The sequence below is a fragment of the Pristiophorus japonicus genome, chromosome 1 (assembly GCF_044704955.1).
Source record: "Pristiophorus japonicus isolate sPriJap1 chromosome 1, sPriJap1.hap1, whole genome shotgun sequence".
Lineage (NCBI taxonomy): Eukaryota > Metazoa > Chordata > Chondrichthyes > Pristiophoridae > Pristiophorus > Pristiophorus japonicus.
In genome coordinates this window covers 140,929,927-140,944,950 of record NC_091977.1, presented here as the reverse complement: position 1 = coordinate 140,944,950, position 15,024 = coordinate 140,929,927, and positions in this window count along the sequence as shown.

Genomic DNA, 15,024 nt, shown 5'->3' with positions numbered 1-15,024 from the left:
AGCGGCACCATCAGATGACTAGGACCCCGTCCGGTTGCTCTGGAACTAGTGTCCTCGCATACCTGTACTGCTACCTCAGTACTGACCATGACTAAACCATGAATGCCATCTACCTAATCCTGGCGCACGACCGTAAAATGTAACGAATGTAAGTCACTGAAACAAGGTGTCACAATACAAACTGTAAAAACCTTTCTTTGTACTTGCACTGTATCTGATCCTGCATGTTAATGTAATGGGCCAGCTGCATGATCTCGCTGTGGGGTGGGGAAATGGATGTGTGTAGCCATGGACACACACATGGATCACACCCAGAACCCACTGGAACCTCCACTGCATCATTGAACCATCCAAACTGGTAACCACTATCCAATGTTGTGGCAAAAGGACTTGAGGGTTAACAGGGAGAGAGCCAAGCCAAAGCACAGTCAAGGTGCAAGGGCTATTAGCACTTAAGTCTGGGGAGAGCTAAGTCAGAGCATATGGTGCAAAGGTAATTAGCACAAAGGACTTGGGGGAGAGTGATATTAAATATGCAGACTATAGAGATACTCTCTGTGTAGTCACTGTATAGTTTCATAAGATTTGGACTTGTTTACCTGATGTACTGTCAATAAGGTTTACACTGTGTATATACATGCTAGCACCACTAAATGGTGCAACTGGTGGAAACCAGGGTTTCCTGTCCTGCCCTGGAATAAAGGACCAAGGTCACTACAGTTTGAGTACAACACATTGCCTCATGGAATCATTCATAGATACAGTACAAACATAATAGTGCCAGCCTCGCAGGTCGCAAAGCCTCCAACTGAAAATCCAGCCCATTTCCAGTGAAATCATGAAATAATTTTATAAGAACGTAACATTTTACTAGAAATAGTAATTAGAGAAAAGTTTTCAATATTACTAACACATCATGGCTACCTTTGTGTCTTTACAGCTTGGGCATCCAGCACCACCTGGGTAGAGTGCAGAAAAGAAAATCTAGCATGGAGGATCACACACTCTCTGCAGAACCCACTGGATGTACTTCCATTAATTTCAATGGAAGGAAAATCTGGCAAGCCCTGTTATCAGCATGTGGTTCCCGTTCGCCGCAACCCCCCCCCCCCCCCCAGCCAGGTTTTCCTTGTTGCACTCTGCCCCAGTGACACTTAGCAGCCGAAATTGCCCTGTTTTGCGTTTCCCCTTAGTGCCTCCGGGGGCGCTAACAAGCCTGTTTTTGCCCGGGAGACACTACCGACTCCTGCAAAATTTACCGTAAGTTAGCGGAGGCGCCACGGGCCACAGCGCAACCAGTGATGACATCATCGCCGTGTGCAACGACCCGTTAGCTCCCTGCGGTGACCCCATTCCACATCGCGGTGGAAATTGGCCAGTGCCCTGCGAGGCTGTCGCGAGCGGTGTCAGTGGCAACCTCGCGGGTCGCAAATCTGGCTGACATCTGCTCACGGGGCGGCAATTAAAGGGGTGGTGCACTGTGCTACACACCACCATTTTCCCCTTTTGGCCAACCGGTGTCCTCCATTGCGCGATCCGGGCCGCTATCGTGCAGCTCGGCACTCCATTTGGGTGCCGGGCTACGGCATCAGCATCAGCATCACGCAGCCCTGGTGGCCCTGCAAAATGCACAGCAGCCTTCCCCTTTAATGGAATGGGAGGGGCGCTGCCGAACGCACCCGAATAGCACCTCCGCACCCTCCCCAACAGGAAGTGGACATTGCGCTCCACTTCCTGTGAGGGGCGATAAACGCAATTTTGCGACTGGGGTGGGACTTCCACGCCAGGTGCTTGACGTTCCGCCCTGACTCAGTTACTGCCCCCAAATGGAGCGTTGGGGAAATTCTCCCCCAATTCCCACACGGTAAAGATGAAAATCTACCCCATATTAACCAGAAGAAATCTTCCTCCAATCTGTTCTTTATTTGTTTGAAGTAAAAGGCAGATCATAATCTAGCTGTGGATCTAGCTAGATACTCAGAATATCTCACCTTTATTTTAGGCTATGAATATAGTACAACTTGCTCCAAAATGCTGCTTTAATCTTATGGCGTGCTCATGGATTCATTTTCAGTCTAAATGGCATTTTAAAATTAACAATCCCTCAGGCTTGCACATAAAGCTGTGTGGCTTAGTTCGTTGGACAACTGTTAAATCACACATGTCATCCTGGAAGAAAGCCATTTGTTTATGAACTTTTAAATATATCAAACACCAAAGGGGATTGTGCATTATTTTTGGAATGAAGTATGTGGCAGCCTGTGGTGCAGCTGTAAGATAATTAGTTTAAGAAGAAACAAGTAGATGAATTTGGAAGGCGACAGCAGACTGTAGCATTGAGAAAAAATAATACGGTTTTCAACTGCAGGGATACATTTGTGGCAGATGAATATCTCCCAGCACACATAACAACCATGCATGGTGGCACTTCAAAAAACATTGCTGGAAGAAAATAACATTTGAAAATTATTCATATTTTTCTTCAATGCATTGAACATTTAAGTAGACATTTTTCATTTGTTTTACTTTCTGCTGGTTATCCTAACAAACTTTATTAAAACTTTGCATAGCAACATGACAGAGCGTACAATGCACAAAATGTCATGTTCAATACATAGGCAGAGTGCATAGCACCCAGTACAGTGAATAGAGAAACAAAAACAGCAATAGATTGATGAAAAGAATCCCATCTGAACAACATATTGCTGAAAATAATTTCTCACATAAATTTTTTTTAAACTTCCATTATTGTTTGAACTCATTTTTTTCACTGCTAATTTTCACTTGCCCTTTTTTTTAAGGTATCTATATCTTCAGCCTGTGTTTATGCACATCCAAAGATGATTGCTATGAGATGTTTGAAAGTAGCCCTGGGTGACGCTTCTGATCTTCCCTCACCCTCTCTGGGTAATACTAATTGATACTTCTGCTTCGCCCTGACAACATGAACGAGATCAGGAACTTACCAGATGCATAATCATTAGTCCAAGCTCACATCCAAACATGTAACAAGCAGGCTGACCCTTTGACTTTAGATTTCTGCTCAAACATTTTAAAAATTACTGCTGTCTTTTTCTCTGTTCTCTGCCTTCCTTATGTTATTTTTCTTCCATGTTCGCTATTATAAGTGTTAAGCTATTATTTTTTCCCCTATTAGTACATTTGAATTTAGGAACTCTTACTTATTTTATATTTTATACTTAAAATAAAAAGAACCAGTTTGCTCTGTGTCTAGTGAGCACATAGCAATTATATATTTTAGGGGCTAATGTTCGACTTTGGCAGAAAGCTAACTAGTACAGCACAGAGTCATCAGGGTTAAATTATAAGGACCGGTAACTGTATCAAAGGCCTTATTGAAATCCCAATACACCACATCCACTGCCTTATCTCAATCAAGCTCCTTTGTCAAACCCTCAGAGAAAACCAATAAATTGGATTGCTAAGGGCCTCCCTTTCATAGATCCACATTTGCTATCTTGCATGATTTTATTTCTATCCCGATGCTCCATGATCTTATCTTTAATAAGAGCTTGCATAATTTTGCTCACAATGGACATCAAACTCACTGGTCTATAGTTTCTTGGGTCACTTTTGCTACTTAAAAAAAAAATAGGAGCACCATCTGCCACTCTCCAGTCACCAGTCTCCAGTATTTGATTTCTGGAAGATTTGAATCAGAATTTCTGCAGTTTTATCTCTTATTTCCTTAAAGATCCTAGGATGCATCTTATCCTGTCTGAGATTTATTTATAGAATCATAAAAAAATTACGATACAGAAGGAGGCCATTCAGCCCACCGGGTCCGTGCTGATCGAAAAAGAGTTACCCGGCCTAATCCCACCTTCCAGCACTAGGTTCGTAGCCCTGTAGGTTACGGCTCTTTACACATCCAAGTACTTTTTTAATGTGATGAGGGTTTCTGCCTCTACCATCCTTTCAGGCAATGAGTTCCAGACTCTCACCACCCTCTGGGTGAAGAACAGTTACCTCATCTCCCCTCTAATCCTACTACCAACGACTTTAAATATATGTCCCCTGGTCATTGACCCCACTGCAAAGGGAAATAGGTTCTTTCTGTCCACTTTATCTAGGCCTCTCATAATTTTATGTACCTTAATTAGATCTCCCCTCAGCCTCCTCTGTTCCAAGGAAAATAATCCCCGTCTATCCAATCTTTCCTCACAGCTAAAATTCTCCAGTACAAGCAACATCCTCATAAATCTCCTCTGCACCCATTCTAGTGCAATCACATCCTTCCTGTAATGTGATGACCAGAACTGCACGCAGTGCGCTAGCTGTGGCCTAACTAGTGTTGTATACAGTTCTAGCATAACTTCCCTGCTCTTATATTCTATACCTCAGCAAATAAAGGAAAGCATTCCGTTTGCCTTTTTAACTACCTTATTGACTTGTCCTGCTACCTTTAAGAATCTGTGGACATATACTCCAAGGTCCCTCTGTTCCTCCATACCTCTCAGTATCCTCCCATTTATTGTGTATTCCCTTGCCTTGTTGCCCCTTCCCAAATGCATTACCTCACACTTTTCCGGATTGAATTCCATTTTCCACTTTTCTGACCAGTTCATCGATATCTTCCTGGAGTCTAGAGAGTTCCTCCTCTCTGTCAACCACACGGCCAATTTTTGTAGCATCTGCAAATTTCTTTATCATGCTCCCTACATTTAAATCTAAATCATTAATATATACTACAAAAACCTAGGGACCAATAACTGAGCCCTGTGGAACCCTACTGAAAACAGTCTTCCAGTCACAAAAACTTCCCTCAACCATTACCTTAAATTTGCACAGCTGTTCGGCAACCATGCTGATAGTAATGCGAATAGTAACACGACTTACCTCTGTAACATCTTCTAGTTCCCTTTCCACATCAAATAAGTTACCAGTATCCTTCTTGGTACAAACTGATTCAAAAAACCTATTTAGTCCTTTTGCAGCCAGTGCCGCATCAGCTGTCATACCCTCACTTGATCCCACGTTCAGTGGTCCCACTCCATCTCTCGGTTTTCTTTTTCTCTTACTATACTTCGAAAACAACATATTATTATCCTTCACTTCTCTTGCAAGATTCAATTCAAAATTTTTTTTTTTTGCCAGTGTGATGCCTTTTTACATTCCTGGCATCTTCTGCACAGCTCTCCCGCCACATCATTTTTGTTGCCACCAATTGCCACCCACATATACAATTACTGTGCTCACTGTCTGATTTCCCCCACCCCCCCGCACCCGCCCATCCCACAAAGTGATGGTTCTTGCAGGGTCCGGAGTATTGACAGATGCTGGTGTATTGCAGCAGCTGCCTGTTCCTTTCTTCTTCATCCTGGGAGACCCCAATACTAAAAGCAAACATATGTTAGGATCTAGCAATAGCTGAATGGATTTGGAAGAGAAAGGGGAATTAAGGCAGGGCAAAGGAAGAGAGGTGGGCAACAGTGCTTGGTCAATGAATTAGTAGGATCTGGAGTGATAAATGGATACAGGAACTTTGTAACTGGTACAGTTTAAAAACTGCAGGACGTTCAGAAGTTCCGTACTTTCGGATTTCCTATTCCTAACATCGCCGTGTCCTCGCCACCACACAGAACATGCCTTAAAATATATCAGGGTCATACTAATTGAATGGAAGATCATTCATTTCATCATTGCTTTTCTGGACCTCTAAGCTCTCTTCAGTGAAGAATCTGTTATTACTAATCCTCCAGACAACTTCATTCCTCTAGCCGCCAGGAATCTAGAAAATAAATGCAGCCTCCCTTTTAAGTGCAGCAGACCTTTAAAGGCAGCTGCACTTTTAGAAACAGAGAAATATAGAAAATAGCTGCAGCAGTAGGTCATTCGGCCCTTCGAGCCTGCACCACCATTCAATAAGATCATGGCTGATCATTCACCTCAGTACCCCTCACCTGCTTTCTCTGCAGACCCCTTGATTCCTTGAGCCATAAGGGCCATATCTAATTCCCTCTTGAATATATCCAATGAACTGACGTCAACAACACTCTGCGGTAGGGAATTCCAAAGGTTAACAACTCTCTGAGTGAAGAAGCTTCGCTTCATCTCAGTACTAAGTGGCTTACCCCTTATCCTTCGACTGTGTCACCTGGTTCTGGACTTCCCCAACATCGGGAACATTCTTCCTGCATCTAACCTGTCCAGTCCCGTCAGAATTTTATATGTTTCTATGAGATCCCCTCTCATCCTTCTAAACTCAGTGAATACAGGCTCAGTCGATCCAGTCTCTCCTCATATGTCAGTCCTGCCATCCTGAGAATCAGTCTGGTGAACCTTCGCTGCACTCCCTCAATAGCAAGAACGTCCGTCCTCAGATTAGGAGACGAAAACTGAATACAATATTCCAGGTGCGACCTCACCAAGGCCCTGTACAACTGCAGTAAGACCTCCCTGCTCCTATACTCAAATTCCCTAGCTATGAAGGCCAACATACCATTTGCCTTCTTCACCGCCTGCTGCACCTGCATGCCAACTTTCAGTGACTGATAAACCATGACACCCAGGTCTCGTTGCACCTCACCCTTTCCTAATCTGCCGCCATTCAGATAATATTCTGCCTTCGTGTTTTTGCCCCCAAAGTGGATAACCTCACATTTATCCACATTATATTGCATCCGCCATGCATTTGCCCACTCACCTAACCTGTCCAAGTCACCCTGCAGCCTCTTAGCTTCCTCCTCTCAGCTCACACCGCCACCTAGTTTAGTGTCATCTGCAAACTTGGAGATATTACACTCAATTCCTTCATCTAAATCATTAATGTATACTGTAAATAGCTGGGGTCCCAGCACTGAGCCCTGTGGCACCCCACCAATCACTGCCTGCCATTCTGAAAAGGACCCGTTTATCCCGACTCTCTGCTTCCTGTCTGCCAACCAGTTCTCTATCCACAGCAGTACATGACCCCCAATAACATGTGCTTTAAAATTGCACACGAATCTCTTGTGTGAGACCTTGTCAAAAGTCTTTTGAAAGTCCAAATACACCACATCCACTGGTTCTCCCTTGTCCACTCTGCTAGTTACATCCTCAAAAAATTCCAGAAGATTTGTCAAGCATGATTTCCCTTTCATAAATCCATGCTGACTTGGACTGATCCTATCACTGCTTTCCAAATGCGCTGCTATTTCATCTTTAATAATTGATTCCAACATTTGCCCCACTTTTGATGTCAGGCTAACCGGTCTATAATTACCCATTTCCTCTCTCCCTCCCTTTTTAAAAAGAGGTGTTACATTAGCTACCCTTCAGTCCATAGGAACTGATCCAGAGTCAATAGACTGTTAGAAAATGATCACCAATGCATCCACTATTTCTGGGGCCACTTCCTTAAGTACTCTGGGATGCAGACTATCAGACCCTGGGGATTTATCGACCTTCAATCCCTTCAATTTCCCTAACACAATTTCACGCCTAATAAGTATTTCCTTCAGTTCCTCCTTCTCACGAGACCCTCGGTCCCCTAGTACTTCCGGAAGGTTATTTGTGTCTTCCTTCGTGAAGACAGAACCAAAGTATTTGTTCAACTAGTCTGCCATTTCTTTGTTCCCCATTATAAATTCACCTGAATCTGACTGCAAGGGACCTACGTTTGTCTTCACTAATCTTTTTCTCTTCACATCTCTATAGAAACTTTTGCAGTCAGTTTTTATGTTCCCAGCAAGCTTCCTGTCATACTCTGTTTTCCCCCTGCTAATTAAACCCTTTGTCCTCCTTTGCTGAATTATAAAATTCTCCCAGTCCTCAGGTTTGCTGCTTTTTCTGGCCAATTTATATGCCTCTTCCTTGGATTTAACACGATCCTTAATTTCCCTTGTTAGCCACGGTTGAGCCACCTTCCCCATTTTATTTTTACTCCAGACAGGGATGTACAATTGTTGAAGTTCATCCATGTGATTGTTAAATGTTTGCCATTGCCTATCCACCGTCAACCCTTTAAGTATCATTTGCCAGTCTATTCTAGCCAATTCACATCTCATACCATCGAAGTTACCTTTCCTTAAGTTCAGGACCCTGGTCTCTGAATTAACTGTGTCACTCTCCACCTTAATAAAGAATTCTACCATATTATGGTCACTCTTCCCCAAGGGGCCTCGCACAACAAGATTGTTAATTAGTCCTTTCTCATTACACATCACCCAGTCTGCCTCCCACAACGGACACAGAGGGGGAGATTTTCACTGGCACCACCGGGTGGAAAGCGTATGAAACAATTTACCACCCTATTCCCACTCCCGATCTAGCAATCGCCATCCTGAAAGGTCCTACCACTGGGTAGCCAGAGTACCCACTTGTTTCAGGTGCAAACTGTGGTCCTGTTATGTACACAGGACCCCGCTAGCTATTTTGGGAGATAACTGGGTTGGTTTAAACTGTTGGTGCAGCTGAAGAGGACCAAAAAGAGTAAATTTAAAATTATTTTTATGGTATCTGGATAATAGGAGTGCTCCTCTGAGTGACATAAGAATAACATGGGCTGCTGCTGCTCCAATTTCACCCCTGGGCCCACATTGTTGCTGGCCATGTCAGCCTCGGAGCTACCTGATATTGCCAGAGCCAATGAACTGCAGTGCAGCCCCCATTTGGCGCTCACAAATGGCCATCGAACGGTAATGAATCACGGCCCACAAAATGGACCGGACCTCCACCGGCCCGATTGGGCAGTCGGTTCGGGTGCTCCGATGGTATACTCCAGTTTTCCCTGTGTGCTAAATACATATTTAACTGCTAAAATAATTAAATTAGCCAATTGTATCTACGCAAATAACGTGGGTGCACTTGTGAGGGACGAGAGCTAAAGTACATTTTTGGTCCAATTTGCTTTCATGTCACACTTCAACACATTATCTGATGCTTTTATAGTATTATCAGAAAATGCAGGGGGAGCAGAGAGATCGCGGGAGGGAGATCACAGAGCGGGTGTTGGTCATTGCAAGGAGAGGTCAGGGAGGACAGATCACGGGTGCGGATTTACAGGGTAGCTCGTTGGGCCTGGTGGATACGCTCCTGCTCCTCCTGGCCCACAAGCAGTGCTGTAAAGGCACTTATATCATGGATCCAGCCCTTCTCACCTCCTTTTACCTGCCGGGTTTCCCCTCCATTAAAACCGGAAGTGGGTGGGTTTGAGGTGGGCAGAGTTTGGATTTGACATTTTTAACATTTTTGGGAGTTAAAATGATCTCCACAATTTAAGATAATTGGCAAAAGGAACAAGAAGGGAGATCAGCAACTATTTTTTAAGCAACGATTTGTTGTGATCAGTAATGCATTGGTGGAAGCAGATTCAATATTAACTTTCAAAAGAGATTTGGATATATACTTGACAAGGAAGATTTGTTGGACTATGAGGAATGAGCAGGGAGTGGGATGAATTGGATAGCTCTTTCAAAGAGCCAGCACAAGCATGAGAGGCTGAATGGCCTCCTTCTGTGCTGTATGATTCTATGATTCTAATGTAGAATGATGTGCAATGATGCTGGGGTACTCTGACTGAGTATGTGACACATTGCACACATTTTCAATACAGTTAGTCAAGTTAAACTTATTAAGAAATTCTAATATTACTTTGCAAAATGATTGTGTAACTTTGTGAAAAAGCTGAACACAATGAAACTGTTGTTTTGTTTTGAATTTTAGAGAGAATGAAATGGGTAATGAAAAAGTGGCAGCTATTAGTTTTTTTTAAGAGAAAGCATTTTAATCATTCTTGATGACTGCATTATCTCGTAATGAAAATATCATTATCAGGCTGAACTGACAAATTATAAATGACATATCCATTCAAACTTTACACTTCCTGGCAGAAAGTATGTGGGAAAACAATCCTGACTGACATGCATCCTAAATATTTGATTTTTTTTCTCAGCTGTTTGTTTCTATCAGATGCTGAATAAATGGCACTCTTTAACATGGAGTGTCACTGCATTCAGAGGCTTGGTGGTTGTGAAGATTAAAAGGTAATGCCATTATCGTATGCAGCGTGTAATACCTTTTTTGAAGAGTGGACCGTTTATGTTACTCAACGGCCTAGGCTTTCCATTCCTCTCACTCCAGTTGGCTGTCGAGTAGGTCTTCTGACCAACCCGAAGAAATGCTTCTAACCTCAGCCATATTTCCAGCCCTAGGAGATAGGCTCAATGGCCTTCCAACAAAAAGTCACTCCAGTCTAAGGCCATTGCAGTAGGCCTCCAACAGCTGTCTGCACAAAACTTTTTCTCCAAGCAAGTTTTCCATTCGGATAATAGGACCTGTGCATGCCCGTGCTCTGAGTGCACTTGCACAGGTACATCTATTACATCCTATTCCCCGAGGATCTCCTCTGGTGCGGTCTAATAGGCAGTCTCTGCATCCAGCATTCAGAGTGCAAATGCTGGGAGGCATAGCAGGGGCCACATTTCTCTGATTATCATTTGCCTGGCCAGAAATCAGCAGGCGGTGAGGACACAGCAGAGTGCATCGCTTAATGCCATTTTGGGTTTACCTGCCTTCGATCTGCCAAAAAAACAGCAAAAGGGAGCCAGAAAGACTAGACCGATAGGTTTCATCTATATATCTGATTACAGTGTCTGAAAATTAATATTAGGTTCGTAATGCTACAGGTAGAGTGTTCCAGTAACAAACCTTTAAAATAGAATATCACCTATTAATAGAATATCAATAATAGGTTTATATTGATTGCAATAAAAGTTCCTTTATATTTTGTGAAATTTATGCTTTACGCTGTGGGACTGTGTGGCGCAGTCAGCACTGCCCCCGACCATCAAAATCCACAGCGCGGCCTTGGACAATGTGGACCACTTTCCATACCTCGGGGGCCTACCATCAGCAAGGGTAGACATCGACGATGAGGTCCAACACCGCCTCCAGTGCACCAGCGCAGCCTTCGGTTGCCTGAGGAAGAGAGTGTTTCAAGATCAGACCCTCAAATTTAGCACCAAGCTTATGGTCTGCAGGGCTGTAGGCTGTAGTGATACCTGCCCTCCTGTATGGCTCAGAGACAGGGACTATATACTGTAGACACCTCAAATCGCTGGAGAAATACCATCAATGCAGTCTCCGCAAGATCCTGCAAATTCACTGGGAGGATAGATGCACCAGCGTCAGTGTTCTCGATCAGGCCAACATCCCCAGCATCGAAGCACTGACCACACTTGACCAGCTCCGTTGGGTGGACCACATTGTCTGCATGCTCAACACAAGACTTCCAAAGCAAGCGCTCTACTCGGAACTCCTACACGGCATGTAATCCCCAGGTGGGCAGAGAAAACGTTTCAAGGACATCCTCAAAGCCTCCTTGATAAAATGCAACATCCCCACTGACATCTGGGAATCCCTGGCCCAAGACTACCCTAAGTGGAGGAAGAGCATCTGGGAGGGTGCTGAGCATCTCGAGTCTCGTCGCCAAGAGCATGCAGAAAACAAGTGCAATCAGCGGAAGGAGCGTGCGACAAACCAGACTCCCCACCTACCCTTTCCTTCAATGACTGTCTGTCCCACCTGTGACAAAGACTGTAATTCCCGTATTGGACTGTACAGTCACCTGAGAACTCACTTTTAGAGTTCTTCCTCAATTTCGAGGGATTGCCTATGATGATGAGTTGACATTTGGGGGCAGGGATTGAATCTGATCGGATTCTATCTATAAGGCTCCTACATGAATTTAATTCATCCAGAGGTATAGGCCCAAAACATTTTTTAAAAACTGCCCACAATTTAACACAAATTTGGTAATCTCACTCTATAGGCCAGATTTTCGGCTTTTGGGGATTTTCGGCAAAAACGGTAGCGATACGTGAAACATACCGTTTTCACTGCTACCGTTTTTAGCCCGAACTTTCGGCCTTTACTTATGTGCATCGGTAAGGGAGGTGTGCACAAGCCTTCGCAGCGCAAAACGCGAGTTTCGACAACTTTAGTCTGGGGCCGGGAGCGCTGCGAGAGAGACGCCTTGGGAGGAGGGAGAAAAGAAAAAAAAATACCAAAAAACATTCCAAAAACATTTACAAGACTGTTAACTATCTAATTGCTGCTAAAAAATAAAACATTTAATTGACCTTTTTTGCAGATTTTCATACTTACTGCTGCTGGCAGGGCTGCATCGACAGGTTTGACCTGTCGCTATTCTGGACGCGGCATACAGGTCGGGAGAGCAGAAAGTCGGTCGGAAATGTAATCCACGTTGTTGCCCGTCGGCGCACCTCTCCCCAGCGGTACTTGGAAGCGCCGCCGCAAACAGGTACCCGGGCTTTGCAACAGGGTTTTCACCACAGAGGGTCAAATCGCGGTGAAAACCCAGTCACAAACCTGCCGAAAATCCAGCCCAATTATGAAACAATCAATTGGCTGACATTGGAAATGATTATGGTAGAATAAAGGGAGCTTTGCGTTCTCTCAAACCTAAGTTATACCTGATCTGACACTGAGTCAAAAAATCGAAAAATATGCTCCCCAGCACTGACTATTGCCAAAATAAGCACAATAAAAAGAGTTTGGAAAAAGTATTTTCTTTTTCCAGGTAATGATGTTCCTCATGAAAAAGTTGGCATGAATGCAAAATAGAATTTCAGTTTAGAAAATTGGAAATTCCATTTTGTACTGCTGATGAAATTTTCCATAACATTTTCAAAAGAAGTAATTTCATCTTTTTTTGCTGCTTTCTTTACCATGAAAAATAACATCACTGAAGTCAACGGAAAGGAGGTTCGAGCAAGATATACAACAGGCGACCGATCCACAACCATTCAGTTTGTGCATCCACCAAAGTTGAATTTCTCCCATCTGTTTAGTACATGTCTACAACTTGTAACCTTCAAATCTAAATGTCTGTTTCATATGGAGATTAGAGTGTTCAAAAGTTTAATTTGTAGAAATTTGTGATTGTTTTCTTGTTGTCTCTGCTAATTAATTTAAATTAAGCAACAACTAAATTCACTTGAAGGATGTCATTAAAAGAATTACATCTATCACCTCAATGTTTTACTTCAAAATGATTGACGAAGAAGCACCAAAGGCACTAATTTGCTCTGCGCATTGGAGCTGGTGGCCATGCTAAGGAGCAGCAATTTTTTGCATTAGCATTACTGGAGCATTTTTGGCCACACTCCTAAACTTGTTCCTGTGGGTAAATATCTCTAATGCATGTCAATGAATGGAATCAGTGTTAGCAATTTTTCTTTGCTTGTTAGCTGTGTGTTAAATAGCAATTAACAAAGAACATGCAAATTTGTTCCATATTTACAAAGTTCCCACGTTCTGTTAATTGCCTCATCACAGCTAACAGAATGCATCGGATTTCTTGTGGTAAACAAGCAGGAGATACCGCCCAGAGGATGAACGCTGCAGCTTGGGTGTCACATCCATTGTGCCAATGCTAGACATTTTGGAGGAAGGTTAACAATAAGAGGAGGAAACGACAACCCTGGATGCTGAGATCATCGGAGGCAGAATTACAGTTCTCACTGCTGCTATTTGCAGCTCCTGAAACCAGATCTGCAGGTACTTTTAGTCACCCATCCTAACATCTCCTTCTAAGGCTCAGTGTCAATTTTTGCCTGATTATGCTCCTGTGAAGCACCTTGGGATATTTTACGATGTTAAAGGAGTTATACAAGTTGTTGTTGCAGTAATAGAGAATGGACGGAACAGAACTCTCAATGGAAGTAAAAGTGGTCACTACACTCAACTTCTAAACTATTGGGTGTTTTCAGGCATCAGGAGGAGATATCACTCAGATCAGCCAGTATGCAGCTCACTGCTGCATAACTGAGGTAGTGGATTCTGTCTCACTATGCACATCAAGTTCAGCAACACCATATTGCAGCAACTAGAAGATCAGACCATTTTACCAGTGTGGCATTCCCTGAGTGGAAGGCAGCATTGATTACACTCATGCCACCATATTCCAAATGCAGACAGTATCCTCTCTTATCAACTTGATATTAAACAAACACCTGCAAAATATATGCACATTATTGCTCACTTGTCGGAGAGAGCTCATGGCTGAAGGAATCTAAAGTTGAGAGATATAGGTTACCTGCTCCAAAAATGACCGATGGCACCTCTGTGGAACCTATACACAAAAAAAGTTTTGCAATGAGACACAATTATGAGACAGAAACATAATACAGAAGACCTTTGAAATCCTAAAACAATGGCCAGGATTTTAGCCCAGGGGTGAGTTCCGTGCGGGGATGCTGTTGTGAGTGCAGGAAACCCGGAAGAACAGGTTTCCCAAACGTCATGCAGTGTCAGCTGTGACTCCGTGGGTAGCACACTCACTTCTGAGTCAGAAGATTATGGGTTCAAGTCCCATTCCAGGCATCACATAAATCTAGGCTGACACTCCAGTGCAGTACTGAGGGAGTGCTGCACTGTCGGAGGTGCCGACTTTCAGATGAGACGTTAACCCGAGGTCCCTTCTGCCCTCTCAGGTGGATGTAAAAGATCCCATGGCACTATTTTGAAGAAGAGCACGGGAGTTATCCTTGGTGCCCTGGCTAATATTTATCCCTCAATCAACATGACAAAAGCAGATTATCTGGTCATTATCGCGTTGCTGTTTGGGGGAGCTTGCTGTGCGCAAATTGGCTGCCGGGTTTCCCACATTACAACAGTGACTACACTCCAAAAGTACTTCATTGGCTGTAAAGCGCTTTGAGATGTCCGGTGGTCATGAAAGGCGCTATATAAATGTAAGTCTTTCTTTTTTAACAACTCTTTTAAATTTATTTCTGTCAGTTTCCCATCCATAAGCAGCCAGATTGACAGGCTGGAAGCCTGCTTCACAAGGCCACAGTCAACGAGACCAGGTAGGTTCTAATTGTGGAAGGGTGGGGTCCTGATCGTGGTGGAGTCCAATGGAGGTCAGGGAGGTCCGATGGTGTGGGGGGTTTCAATGGTGGGAGGAGCAGATGGTGGTCGGAGGGGTCCGATGGTGGTCGGTGAGGGTGGTTCCGATGGTGGTCGGGGTGTCCAATGGTAGTGGGGGGTGGAAGC